The sequence below is a fragment of the Schistocerca serialis genome, unplaced genomic scaffold (genome assembly GCF_023864345.2).
Source record: "Schistocerca serialis cubense isolate TAMUIC-IGC-003099 unplaced genomic scaffold, iqSchSeri2.2 HiC_scaffold_1393, whole genome shotgun sequence".
In the NCBI taxonomy this organism is placed as follows: Eukaryota; Metazoa; Arthropoda; class Insecta; order Orthoptera; family Acrididae; genus Schistocerca; species Schistocerca serialis.
The window spans coordinates 6,970,874-6,986,808 of record NW_026047617.1 but is presented as its reverse complement, the minus strand read 5'-3'; positions in this window follow the sequence as shown (position 1 = coordinate 6,986,808).

Here is a 15,935-nt window from a genome sequence, read left to right as displayed (position 1 = left end):
ATCCCTAGGACCTTCTTATTCACGATGAAACACAGAAATTTCATCGGAATTTAATACAAAAGGCACAATGCCCACTTAAGTATAAGGGGACTGTCACTCTCTCTTTCTATGATCTGAACCTCTCCTGTGAGTCCAGTTTTAGATTCCGATGCTTCACTTCAGGTTTACTGTATACCTTGCACCTTCTTATTGACGATGAAACACAGAAATTGCATCGGAATTTAATACAAAAGGCACAATGCCGACTTAAATACAAGAGGACTGACACTCTCACTATCTATAATTTGAACCTCTCCTGTGATTCCAGTTTTAGATTCCGATGCTTCATTTAGGGTTTCCTGTATACCTTGCACCCTCTTATTGACGATGAAACACAGAAATTGCATCCGAATTTAATACAAAAGGCACAATGCCGACTTAAGTACAAGAAGACTGGCACTCTCACTTTCTATGATTTGAACCTCTCCTGTGAGTCCAGTTTTAGATTCCGAGGCTTCACTTCAGGTTTACTGTATACCTTGCACCTTCTTATTGATGAAGGAACACAGAAATTGCATCCGAAGTTAATACACAAGGCACAATGCCGACTTAAGTACAAGAGGACTGACACTCTTACTTTCTATGATTTGAACCACTCCTGCGAGTCCAGTTTGCGATTCCGATGCTTCACTTCAGGTTTACTGTATACATTGCACCTTCTTATTGACGATGAAACACAGACATTTCATCGGAATTTAATACAAAAGGCACAATGCCGACTTAAGTAAAAGAGGACTGTCACTCTCTCTTTCTATGATTTGAACCCCTCCTGTGGGTCCAGTTTTAGATTCCGATGCTTCACTTCAGGTATACTGTATACCTTGCACCTTTGTATTGACAATGAAACACAGAAATTGCATCCGATTTAATACAAAAGGCACAATGCCAACGTAAGTACAAGAGGACTGACACTCTCACTTTCTATGATTTGAACCTCTCCTGTGAGTCCAGTTTTAGATTCCGTTGCTTCACTTCAGGTTTACTGTATACCTTGCACCTTCTTATTGACGATGATACACCGAAATTGCATCCGAATTTAATACAAAAGGCACAATGCCGACTTAAGTACAAGAGGACTGACACTCTCTCTTTCTATGATTTGAACCTCTCCTGTGAGTCCAGTTTTAGATTCCGATGCTTCACCTCAGGTTTACTGTATACCTTGCACCTTCTTATTCACGATGAAACACAGAAATTGCATCGGAACTTAATACAAAATGCACAATGCCCACTTAAATACAAGAGGACTGACACTCTCACTTCCTAAGATTTGAACCTCGCCTGTGATTCCAGATTTAGATTCCGATGTTTCACTTCAGGTTTACTGTATACCTTGCACCTTCTTATTGACGATGAAACACAGAATTTGCATCCGAATTTAATACAAAAGGCACAATGCCGACTTTAGTACAAGAGGTCTGACACTTTCCCTTTCTATGATTTGAACCTCTCCTGTGAGCCCAGTTTTAGATTCCGATGCTTCACTTCTGGTTTACTGTATCCCTAGGACCTTCTTATGACGATGAAACACAGAAATTTCATCGGAATTTAATACAAAAGGCACAATGCCGACTTTAGTAAAAGAGGATTGTCACTCTCTCTTTCTATGATTTGAACCCCTCCTGTGAGTCCAGTTTTAGATTCCGATGCTTCACCTCAGGTTTACTGTATACCTTGCACCTTCTTATTGACGATGAAACACAGAAATTGCATCGGAATTTAATACAAAAGGCACAATGCCGACTTAAGTAAAAGAGGACTGTCACTCTCTCTTTCTATGATTTGAACCCCTCCTGTGGGTCCAGTTTTAGATTCCGATGCTTCACTTCAGGTATACTGTATACCTTGCACCTTTGTATTGACAATGAAACACAGAAATTGCATCCGATGTAATACAAAAGGCACAATGCCGACGTAAGTACAAGAGGACTGACACTCTCACTATCTATGATTTGAACCTCTCCTGTGAGTCCAGTTTTAGATTCCGTTGCTTCACTTCAGGTTTACTGTGTACCTTGCACCTTCTTATTGACGATGATACACCGAAATTGCATCCGAATTTAATACAAAAGGCACAATGCCGACTTAAGTACAAGAGGACTGACACTCTCTCTTTCTATGATTTGAACCTCTCCTGTGAGTCCAGTTTTAGATTCCGATGCTTCACCTCAGGTTTACTGTATACCTTGCACCTTCTTATTGACGATGAAACACAGAAATTGCATCGGAATTTAATACAAAAGGCACAATGCCGACTTAAGTAAAAGAGGACTGACACTCTCTCTTTCTATGATTAGAACCTCTCCTGTGAGTCCAGTTTTAGATTCCGATGCTTCACCTCAGGTTTACTGTATACCTTGCACCTTCTTATTGACGATGAAACACAGAAATTGCATCGGAATTTAATACAAAAGGCACAATTCCGACTTAAATACAAGAGGACTGACACTCTCACTTCCTAAGATTTAAACCTCGGATGTGATTCCAGTTTTAGATTCCGATGTTTCACTTCAGGTTTACTGTATACCTTGCACCTTCTTATTGACGATGAAACACAGAAATTGCATCGGAATTTAATACAAAAGGCACAATGCCGACTTAAGTACAAGAGGACTGACACTTTCACTTTCTATGATTTGAACCTCTCCTGTGAGTCCAGTTTTTGATTCCGACGCTTCACTTCAGGTTTACTGTATACCTTGCACCTTCTTATTGACGATGAATCACAGAAATTTCAACGGAATTTAATAGAAAAGGCACAATGCCGACTTAAGTAAAAGAAGTCTGTCACTCTCTCTTTCTATCATTTGAACCTCTCCTGTGAATCCAGATTTCGATTCCGATGCTTCACTTCAGGTTTACAGTATACCTCGCCCTTTTTATTAACGATGAAACACAGAAATTGCATCCGAATTTAATACAAAAGGCACAATGCCGACTTAAGTACAAGAGGACTGACACTTTCCGTTTCTATGATTTGAACCTCTCCTGTGAGTCCAGTTTTAGATTCCGAGGCTTCACTTCAGGTTTACTGTATACCTTGAACCTTCTTATTGATGAAGGAACACAGAAATTGCATTCGAAGTTAATACACAAGGCACAATGCCGACTTAAGTACAAGAGGACTGACACTCTTACTTTCTATGATTTGAACCACTCCTGCGAGTCCAGTTTGCGATTCCGATGCTTCACTTCAGGTTTACTGTATACCTTGCACCTTCTTATTGACGATGAAACACAGACATTTCATCGGAATTTAATACAAAAGGCACAATGCCGACTTAAGTAAAAGAGGACTGTCACTCTCTCTTTCTATGATTTGAACCCCTCCTGTGGGTCCAGTTCTAGATTCCGAAGCTTCACTTCAGGTATACTGTATACCTTGCACCTTTGTATTGACAATGAAACACAGAAATTGCATCCGAATTTAATACAAAAGGCACAATGCCGACGTAAGTACAAGAGGACTGACACTCTCACTTTCTATGATTTGAACCTCTCCTGTGAGTCCAGTTTTAGATTCCGTTGCTTCACTTCAGGTTTACTGTATACCTTGCACCTTCTTATTGACGATGATACACCGAAATTGCATCGGAATTTAATACAAAATGCACAATGCCGACTTAAATACAAGAGGACTGACACTCTCACTTCCTAAGATTTGAACCTCGCCTGTGATTCCAGATTTAGATTCCGATGTTTCACTTCAGGTTTACTGTATTCCTTGCACCTTCTTATTGACGATGAAACACAGAATTTGCATCCGAATTTAATACAAAAGGCACAATGCCGACTTTAGTACAAGAGGTCTGACACTTTCCCTTTCTATGATTTGAACCTCTCCTGTGAGCCCAGTTTTAGATTCCGATGCTTCACTTCTGGTTTACTGTATCCCTAGGACCTTCTTATTGACGATGAAACACAGAAACTTCATCGGAATTTAATACAAAAGGCACAATGCCGACTTTAGTAAAAGAGGACTGTCACTCTCTCTTTCTATGATTTGAACCCCTCCTGTGAGTCCAGTTTTAGATTCCGATGCTTCACCTCAGGTTTACTGTATACCTTGCACCTTCTTATTGACGATGAAACACAGAAATTGCATCGGAATTTAATACAAATGGCACAATGCCGACTTAAGTAAAAGAGGACTGACACTCTCTCTCTCTATTTTTAGAACCTCTCCTGTGAGTCCAGATTTAGATTCCGATGCTTCACCTCAGGTTTACTGTATACCTTGCACCTTCTTATTGACGATGAAACACAGAAATTGCATCGGAATTTAATACAAAAGGCACAATGCCGACTTAAGTACAAGAGTACTGACTCTTTCACTTTCTATGATTTGAACCTCTCCTGTGAGTCCAGTTTTTGATTCCGACGCTTCACTTCAGGTTTACTGTGTACCTTGCACCTTCTTATTGACGACGAATCACAGAAATTTCAACGGAATTTAATACAAAAGCACAATGCCGACTTAAGTAAAAGAAGACTGTCACTCTCTCTTTCTATCATTTGAACCTCTCCTGTGAATCCAGATTTCGATTCCGATGCTTCACTTCAGGTTTACAGTATACCTCGCCCTTCTTATTAACGATGAAACACAGAAATTGCATCCGAATTTAATACAAAAGGCACAATGCCGACTTAAGTACAAGAGGACTGACACTTTCCGTTTCTATGATTTGAACCTCTCCTGTGAGTCCAGTTTTAGATTCCGATGCTTCACTTCAGGTTTACTGTATCCCTAGGACCTTCTTATTCACGATGAAACACAGAAATTTCATCGGAATTTAATACAAAAGGCACAATGCCCACTTAAGTATAAGGGGACTGTCACTCTCTCTTTCTATGATCTGAACCTCTCCTGTGAGTCCAGTTTTAGATTCCGATGCTTCACTTCAGGTTTACTGTATACCTTGCACCTTCTTATTGACGATGAAACACAGACATTTCATCGGAATTTAATACAAAAGGCACAATGCCGACTTAAGTAAAAGAGGACTGTCACTCTCTCTTTCTATGATTTGAACCCCTCCTGTGGGTCCAGTTGTAGATTCCGATGCTTCACTTCAGGTATACTGTATACCTTGCACCTTTGTATTGACAATGAAACACAGAAATTGCATCCGAATTTAATACAAAAGGCACAATGCCGACGTAAGTACAAGAGGACTGACACTTTCCCTTTCTATGATTTGAACCTCTCCTGTGAGCCCAGTTTTAGATTCCGATGCTTCACTTCTGGTTTACTGTATCCCTAGGACCTTCTTATTGACGATGAAACACAGAAATTTCATCGGAATTTTATACAAAAGGCACAATGCCGACTTTAGTAAAAGAGGACTGTCACTCTCTCTTTCTATGATTTGAACCCCTCCTGTGAGTCCAGTTTTAGATTCCGATGCTTCACCTCAGGTTTACTGTATACCTTGCACCTTCTTATTGACGATGAAACACAGAAATTGCATCGGAATTTAATACAAAAGGCACAATGCCTACTTAAGTAAAAGAGGACTGACACTCTCTCTTTCCATGATTTGAACCTGTCCTGTGAGTCCAGTTTTAGATTCCGATGCTTCACCTCAGGTTTACTGTATACCTTGCACCTTCTTATTGACGATGAAACACAGAAATTGCATCGGAATTTAATAAAAAAGGCACAATTCCGACTTAAATACAAGAGGACTGACACTCTCACTTCCTAAGATTTGAACCTCGGATGTGATTCCAGTTTTAGATTCCGATGTTTCACTTCAGGTTTACTGTATACCTTGCACCTTCTTATTGACGATGAAACACAGAAATTGCATCGGAATTTAATACAAAAGGCACAATGCCGACTTAAGTACAAGAGTACTGACACTTTCACTTTCTATGATTTGAACCTCTCCTGTGAGTCCAGTTTTTGATTCCGACGCTTCACTTCAGGTTTACTGTATGCCTTGCAGCTTCTTATTGACGATGAAACACAGAAATTGCATCCGAACTTAATACAAAAGGCACAATGCCGACTTAAGTACAAGAGGACTGACACTCTCACTTTCTATGATTTGAACCTCTCCTGTGAGTCCAGTTTTATATTCTGATGCTTCATTTCAGTTTTACAGTATACCTTGCACCTTCGTATTGACGAAGGAAAGCAGAAATTGCATACGAATTTTATACAAAAGGCACAATGCCGACTTAAGTACAAGAGAACTGACACTCTCACTTTCTATAATTTGAAACTCTCCTGTGAGTTCAGTTTTTGATTCCGATGCTTCACTTCAGGTTTACTGTATACCTTGCACCATCTTATTGATGATGAAACACAGAAATTGCATCGGAATTTAATACAAAAGGCACAATGCCGACTTAAGTAAAAGAGGACTGTCACTCTCTCTTGCTTTGATTTGAACCTCTCCTGTGAGTCCAGTTCTAGATTCCAATGCTTCACTTCAGGTTTACTGTATACCTTGCACCTTCTTATTGACGATGAAACACAGAAATTGCATACGAATTTAATACAAAAGGCACAATGCCGACTTATGTACAACAGGACTGACACTCTCTCTTTCTATGATTTGAACCTCTCCTGTGAGTCCAGTTTTAGATTCCGATGCTTCACTTCAGGTTTACTGTATCCCTTGGACCTTCTTATTGACGATGAAACACAGAAATTTCATCGGAATTTAATACAAAAGGCACAATGCCGACTTAAGTAAAAGAGGACTGTCACTCTCTCTTTCTATGATTTGAACCTCTCCTGTGAATCCAGTTTTAGATTCCGATGCTTCACTTCAGGTTTACTGTATACCTTGCACCTTCTTATTGACGATGAAATACAGAAATTGCATCGGAATTTAATACAAAAGGAACAATGCCGACTTAAGTACAAGAGGACTGACACTCTCATCTTCTATGATTTGAACCTCTCCTGTGAGTCTAGTTTTAGATTCCGATGCTTCACTTCAGGTTTACTGTATACCTTGCACCTTCTTATTGACGATGAAACACAGAAATTGCAGCCGAATTTAATACAAAAGGCACAATGCCGACTGAAGTACAAGAGGACTGACACTCTCACTTTCTATGATTTGAACCTCTCCCGTGATTCTAGTTTTAGATTCCGATGCTTCACTTCAGGTTTACTGTATACCTTGCACCTTCTTATTGACGATGAAGCACAGATATTTCATCGGAATTTAATACAAAAGGCACAATGACGACTTAAGTGAAAGAGGACTGTCACTCTCCCTTTCTCTGGTTTGAACCTCTCCTGTGATTCCAGTTTTAGATTCCGATGTTTCACTTCAGGTTTACTGTATACCTTGCACCTTCTTATTGACGATGAAACACAGAAATTGCATCCGAATTTAATGCAAAAGGCACAACGCCGACATAAGTACAAGAGGACTGACACTCTCACTTTCTATGATTTGAACCTCTCCTGTGAGTCCAGTTTTAGATTCCGAGGCTTCACTTCAGGTTTACTGTATACCTTGAACCTTCTTATTGATGAAGGAACACAGAAATTGCATCCGAAGTTAATACACAAGGCACAATGCCGACTTAAGTACAAGAGGACTGACACTTTCCCTTTCTATGATTTGAACCACTCCTGCGAGTCCAGTTTGCGATTCCGATGCTTCACTTCAGGTTTACTGTATACCTTGCACCTTCTTATTGACGATGAAACACAGACATTTCATCGGAATTTAATACAAAAGGCACAATGCCGACATAAGTAAAAGAGGACTGTCACTCTCTCTTTCTATGATTTGAACCCCTCCTGTGGGTCCAGTTTTAGATTCCGATGCTTCACTTCAGGTATACTGTATACCTTGCACCTTTGTATTGACAATGAAACACAGAAATTGCATCCGAATTTAATACAAAAGGCACAATGCCGACGTAAGTACAAGAGGACTCACACTCTCACTTTCTATGATTTGAACCTCTCCTGTGAGTCCAGTTATAGATTCCGTTGCTTCACTTCAGGTTTACTGTATACCTTGCACCTTCTTATTGACGATGATACACCGAAATTGCATCCGAATTTAATACAAAAGGCACAATGCCGACTTAAGTACAAGAGGACTGACACTCTCTCTTTCTATGATTTGAACCTCTCCTGTGAGTCCAGTTTTAGATTCCGATGCTTCACCTCAGGTTTACTGTATACCTTGCACCTTCTTATTGACGATGAAACACAGAAATTGCATCGGAATTAAATACAAAATGCACAATGCCGACTTAAATACAAGAGGACTGACACTCTCACTTCCTAAGATTTGAACCTCGCCTGTGATTCCAGATTTAGATTCCGATGTTTCACTTCAGGTTTACTGTATTCCTTGCACCTTCTTATTGACGATGAAACACAGAATTTGCATCCGAATTTAATACAAAAGGCACAATGCCGACTTTAGTACAAGAGGTCTGACACTTTCCCTTTCTATGAGTTGAACCTCTCCTGTGAGGCCAGTTTTAGATTCCGATGCTTCACTTCTGGTTTACTGTATCCCTAGGACCTTCTTATTGACGATGAAACACAGAAATTTCATCGGAATTTAATACAAAAGGCACAATGCCGACTTTAGTAAAAGAGGACTGTCACTCTCTCTTTCTATGATTTGAACCCCTCCTGTGAGTCCAGTTTTAGATTCCGATGCTTCACCTCAGGTTTACTGTATACCTTGCACCTTCTTATTGACGATGAAACACAGAAATTGCATCGGAATTTAATACAAATGGCACAACGCCGACTTAAGTAAAAGAGGACTGACACTCTCTCTTTCTATGATTAGAACCTCTCCTGTGAGTCCAGTTTTAGATTCCGATGCTTCACCTCAGGTTTACTGTATACCTTGCACCTTCTTATTGACGATGAAACACAGAAATTGCATCGGAATTTAATACAAAAGGCACAATTCCGACTTAAATACAAGAGGACTGACACTCTCACTTCCTAAGATTTAAACCTCGGATGTGATTCCAGTTTTAGATTCCGATGTTTCACTTCAGGTTTATTGTATACCTTGCACCTTCTTATTGACGATGAAACACAGAAATTGCATCGGAATTTAATACAAAAGGCACAATGCCGACTTAAGTACAAGAGGACTGACTCTTTCACTTTCTATGATTTGAACCTCTCCTGTGAGTCCAGTTTTTGATTCCGACGCTTCACTTCAGGTTTACTGTGTACCTTGCACCTTCTTATTGACGACGAATCACAGAAATTTCAACGGAATTTAATACAAAAGGCACAATGCCGACTTAAGTAAAAGAAGACTGTCACTCTCTCTTTCTATCATTTGAACCTCTCCTGTGAATCCAGATTTCGATTCCGATGCTTCACTTCAGGTTTACAGTATACCTCGCCCTTCTTATTAACGATGAAACACAGAAATTGCATCCGAATTTAATACAAAAGGCACAATGCCGACTTAAGTACAAGAGGACTGACACTTTCCGTTTCTATGATTTGAACCTCTCCTGTGAGTCCAGTTTTAGATTCCGATGCTTCACTTCAGGTTTACTGTATCCCTAGGACCTTCTTATTCACGATGAAACACAGAAATTTCATCGGAATTTAATACAAAAGGCACAATGCCCACTTAAGTATAAGGGGACTGTCACTCTCTCTTTCTATGATCTGAACCTCTCCTGTGAGTCCAGTTTTAGATTCCGATGCTTCACTTCAGGTTTACTGTATACCTTGCACCTTCTTATTGACGATGAAACACAGACATTTCATCGGAATTTAATACAAAAGGCACAATGCCGACTTAAGTAAATGAGGACTGTCACTCCCTCTTTCTATGATTTGAACCCCTCCTGTGGGTCCAGTTGTAGATTCCGATGCTTCACTTAAGGTATACTGTATACATTGCACCTTTGTATTGACAATGAAACACAGAAATTGCATCCGAATTTAATACAAAAGGCACAATGCCGACGTAAGTACAAGAGGACTGACACTTTCCCTTTCTATGATTTGAACCTCTCCTGTGAGCCCAGTTTTAGATTCCGATGCTTCACTTCTGGTTTACTGTATCCCTAGGACCTTCTTATTGACGATGAAACACAGAAATTTCATCGGAATTTTATACAAAAGGCACAATGCCGACTTTAGTAAAAGAGGACTGTCACTCTCTCTTTCTATGATTTGAACCCCTCCTGTGAGTCCAGTTTTAGATTCCGATGCTTCACCTCAGGTTTACTGTATACCTTGCACCTTCTTATTGACGATGAAACACAGAAATTGCATCGGAATTAAATACAAAAGGCACAATGCCTACTTAAGTAAAAGAGGACTGACACTCTCTCTTTCCATGATTTGAACCTGTCCTGTGAGTCCAGTTTTAGATTCCGATGCTTCACCTCAGGTTTACTGTATACCTTGCACCTTCTTATTGACGATGAAACACAGAAATTGCATCGGAATTTAATAAAAAAGGCACAATTCCGACTTAAATACAAGAGGACTGACACTCTCACTTCCTAAGATTTGAACCTCGGATGTGATTCCAGTTTTAGATTCCGATGTTTCACTTCAGGTTTACTGTATACCTTGCACCTTCTTATTGACGATGAAACACAGAAATTGCATCGGAATTTAATACAAAAGGCACAATGCCGACTTAAGTACAAGAGTACTGACACTTTCACTTTCTATGATTTGAACCTCTCCTGTGAGTCCAGTTTTTGATTCCGACGCTTCACTTCAGGTTTACTGTATGCCTTGCACCTTCTTATTGACGATGAAACACAGAAATTGCATCCGAACTTAATACAAAAGGCACAATGCCGACTTAAGTACAAGAGGACTGACACTCTCACTTTCTATGATTTGAACCTCTCCTGTGAGTCCAGTTTTATATTCTGATGCTTCATTTCAGTTTTACAGTATACCTTGCACCTTCGTATTGACGAAGGAAAGCAGAAATTGCATACGAATTTTATACAAAAGGCACAATGCCGACTTAAGTACAAGAGAACTGACACTCTCACTTTCTATAATTTGAAACTCTCCTGTGAGTTCAGTTTTTGATTCCGATGCTTCACTTCAGGTTTACTGTATACCTTGCACCATCTTATTGATGATGAAACACAGAAATTTCATCGGAATTTAATACAAAAGGCACAATGCCGACTTAAGTAAAAGAGGACTGTCACTCTCTCTTGCTTTGATTTGAACCTCTCCTGTGAGTCCAGTTCTAGATTCCAATGCTTCACTTCAGGTTTACTGTATACCTTGCACCTTCTTATTGACGATGAAACACAGAAATTGCATACGAATTTAATACAAAAGGCACAATGCCGACTTATGTACAACAGGACTGACACTCTCTCTTTCTATGATTTGAACCTCTCCTGTGAGTCCAGTTTTAGATTCCGATGCTTCACTTCAGGTTTACTGTATCCCTTGGACCTTCTTATTGACGATGAAACACAGAAATTTCATCGGAATTTAATACAAAAGGCACAATGCCGACTTAAGTAAAAGAGGACTGTCACTCTCTCTTTCTATGATTTGAACCTCTCCTGTGAATCCAGTTTTAGATTCCGATGCTTCACTTCAGGTTTACTGTATACCTTGCACCTTCTTATTGACGATGAAATACAGAAATTGCATCGGAATTTAATACAAAAGGAACAATGCCGACTTAAGTACAAGAGGACTGACACTCTCATCTTCTATGATTTGAACCTCTCCTGTGAGTCTAGTTTTAGATTCCGATGCTTCACTTCAGGTTTACTGTATACCTTGCACCTTCTTATTGACGATGAAACACAGAAATTGCAGCCGAATTTAATACAAAAGGCACAATGCCGACTGAAGTACAAGAGGACTGACACTCTCACTTTCTATGATTTGAACCTCTCCCGTGATTCTAGTTTTAGATTCCGATGCTTCACTTCAGGTTTACTGTATACCTTGCACCTTCTTATTGACGATGAAGCACAGATATTTCATCGGAATTTAATACAAAAGGCACAATGACGACTTAAGTGAAAGAGGACTGTCACTCTCCCTTTCTCTGGTTTGAACCTCTCCTGTGATTCCAGTTTTAGATTCCGATGTTTCACTTCAGGTTTACTGTATACCTTGCACCTTCTTATTGACGATGAAACACAGAAATTGCATCCGAATTTAATGCAAAAGGCACAACGCCGACATAAGTACAAGAGGACTGACACTCTCACTTTCTATGATTTGAACCTCTCCTGTGAGTCCAGTTTTAGATTCCGAGGCTTCACTTCAGGTTTACTGTATACCTTGAACCTTCTTATTGATGAAGGAACACAGAAATTGCATCCGAAGTTAATACACAAGGCACAATGCCGACTTAAGTACAAGAGGACTGACACTTTCCCTTTCTATGATTTGAACCACTCCTGCGAGTCCAGTTTGCGATTCCGATGCTTCACTTCAGGTTTACTGTATACCTTGCACCTTCTTATTGACGATGAAACACAGACATTTCATCGGAATTTAATACAAAAGGCACAATGCCGACTTAAGTAAAAGAGGACTGTCACTCTCTCTTTCTATGATTTGAACCCCTCCTGTGGGTCCAGTTTTAGATTCCGATGCTTCACTTCAGGTATACTGTATACCTTGCACCTTTGTATTGACAATGAAACACAGAAATTGCATCCGAATTTAATACAAAAGGCACAATGCCGACGTAAGTACAAGAGGACTCACACTCTCACTTTCTATGATTTGAACCTCTCCTGTGAGTCCAGTTATAGATTCCGTTGCTTCACTTCAGGTTTACTGTATACCTTGCACCTTCTTATTGACGATGATACACCGAAATTGCATCCGAATTTAATACAAAAGGCACAATGCCGACTTAAGTACAAGAGGACTGACACTCTCTCTTTCTATGATTTGAACCTCTCCTGTGAGTCCAGTTTTAGATTCCGATGCTTCACCTCAGGTTTACTGTATACCTTGCACCTTCTTATTGACGATGAAACACAGAAATTGCATCGGAATTAAATACAAAATGCACAATGCCGACTTAAATACAAGAGGACTGACACTCTCACTTCCTAAGATTTGAACCTCGCCTGTGATTCCAGATTTAGATTCCGATGTTTCACTTCAGGTTTACTGTATTCCTTGCACCTTCTTATTGACGATGAAACACAGAATTTGCATCCGAATTTAATACAAAAGGCACAATGCCGACTTTAGTACAAGAGGTCTGACACTTTCCCTTTCTATGAGTTGAACCTCTCCTGTGAGGCCAGTTTTAGATTCCGATGCTTCACTTCTGGTTTACTGTATCCCTAGGACCTTCTTATTGACGATGAAACACAGAAATTTCATCGGAATTTAATACAAAAGGCACAATGCCGACTTTAGTAAAAGAGGACTGTCACTCTCTCTTTCTATGATTTGAACCCCTCCTGTGAGTCCAGTTTTAGATTCCGATGCTTCACCTCAGGTTTACTGTATACCTTGCACCTTCTTATTGACGATGAAACACAGAAATTGCATCGGAATTTAATACAAATGGCACAACGCCGACTTAAGTAAAAGAGGACTGACACTCTCTCTTTCTATGATTAGAACCTCTCCTGTGAGTCCAGTTTTAGATTCCGATGCTTCACCTCAGGTTTACTGTATACCTTGCACCTTCTTATTGACGATGAAACACAGAAATTGCATCGGAATTTAATACAAAAGGCACAATTCCGACTTAAATACAAGAGGACTGACACTCTCACTTCCTAAGATTTAAACCTCGGATGTGATTCCAGTTTTAGATTCCGATGTTTCACTTCAGGTTTATTGTATACCTTGCACCTTCTTATTGACGATGAAACACAGAAATTGCATCGGAATTTAATACAAAAGGCACAATGCCGACTTAAGTACAAGAGGACTGACTCTTTCACTTTCTATGATTTGAACCTCTCCTGTGAGTCCAGTTTTTGATTCCGACGCTTCACTTCAGGTTTACTGTGTACCTTGCACCTTCTTATTGACGACGAATCACAGAAATTTCAACGGAATTTAATACAAAAGGCACAATGCCGACTTAAGTAAAAGAAGACTGTCACTCTCTCTTTCTATCATTTGAACCTCTCCTGTGAATCCAGATTTCGATTCCGATGCTTCACTTCAGGTTTACAGTATACCTCGCCCTTCTTATTAACGATGAAACACAGAAATTGCATCCGAATTTAATACAAAAGGCACAATGCCGACTTAAGTACAAGAGGACTGACACTTTCCGTTTCTATGATTTGAACCTCTCCTGTGAGTCCAGTTTTAGATTCCGATGCTTCACTTCAGGTTTACTGTATCCCTAGGACCTTCTTATTCACGATGAAACACAGAAATTTCATCGGAATTTAATACAAAAGGCACAATGCCCACTTAAGTATAAGGGGACTGTCACTCTCTCTTTCTATGATCTGAACCTCTCCTGTGAGTCCAGTTTTAGATTCCGATGCTTCACTTCAGGTTTACTGTATACCTTGCACCTTCTTATTGACGATGAAACACAGACATTTCATCGGAATTTAATACAAAAGGCACAATGCCGACTTAAGTAAATGAGGACTGTCACTCCCTCTTTCTATGATTTGAACCCCTCCTGTGGGTCCAGTTGTAGATTCCGATGCTTCACTTCAGGTATACTGTATACATTGCACCTTTGTATTGACAATGAAACACAGAAATTGCATCCGAATTTAATACAAAAGGCACAATGCCGACGTAAGTACAAGAGGACTGACACTTTCCCTTTCTATGATTTGAACCTCTCCTGTGAGCCCAGTTTTAGATTCCGATGCTTCACTTCTGGTTTACTGTATCCCTAGGACCTTCTTATTGACGATGAAACACAGAAATTTCATCGGAATTTTATACAAAAGGCACAATGCCGACTTTAGTAAAAGAGGACTGTCACTCTCTCTTTCTATGATTTGAACCCCTCCTGTGAGTCCAGTTTTAGATTCCGATGCTTCACCTCAGGTTTACTGTATACCTTGCACCTTCTTATTGACGATGAAACACAGAAATTGCATCGGAATTTAATACAAAAGGCACAATGCCTACTTAAGTAAAAGAGGACTGACACTCTCTCTTTCCATGATTTGAACCTCTCCTGTGAGTCCAGTTTTAGATTCCGATGCTTCACCTCAGGTTTACTGTATACCTTGCACCTTCTTATTGACGATGAAACACAGAAATTGCATCGGAATTTAATACAAAAGGCACAATTCCGACTTAAATACAAGAGGACTGACACTCTCACTTCCTAAGATTTGAACCTCGGATGTGATTCCAGTTTTAGATTCCGATGTTTCACTTCAGGTTTACTGTATACCTTGCACCTTCTTATTGACGATGAAACACAGAAATTGCATCGGAATTTAATACAAAAGGCACAATGCCGACTTAAGTACAAGAGTACTGACACTTTCACTTTCTATGATTTGAACCTCTCCTGTGAGTCCAGTTTTTGATTCCGACGCTTCACTTCAGGTTTACTGTATACCTTGCACCTTCTTATTGACGATGAAACACAGAAATTGTATCCGAACTTAATACAAAAGGCACAATGCCGACTTAAGTACAAGAGGACTGACACTCTCACTTTCTATGATTTGAACCTCTCCTGTGAGTCCAGTTTTATATTCTGATGCTTCATTTCAGTTTTACAGTATACCTTGCACCTTCGTATTGACGAAGGAACACAGAAATTGCATACGAATTTTATACAAAAGGTACAATGCCGACTTAAGTACAAGAGGACTGACACTCTCACTTTCTATAATTTGAAACTCTCCTGTGAGTTCAGTTTTAGATTCCGATGCTTCACTTCAGGTTTACTGTATACCTTGCACCATCTTATTGATGATGAAACACAGAAATT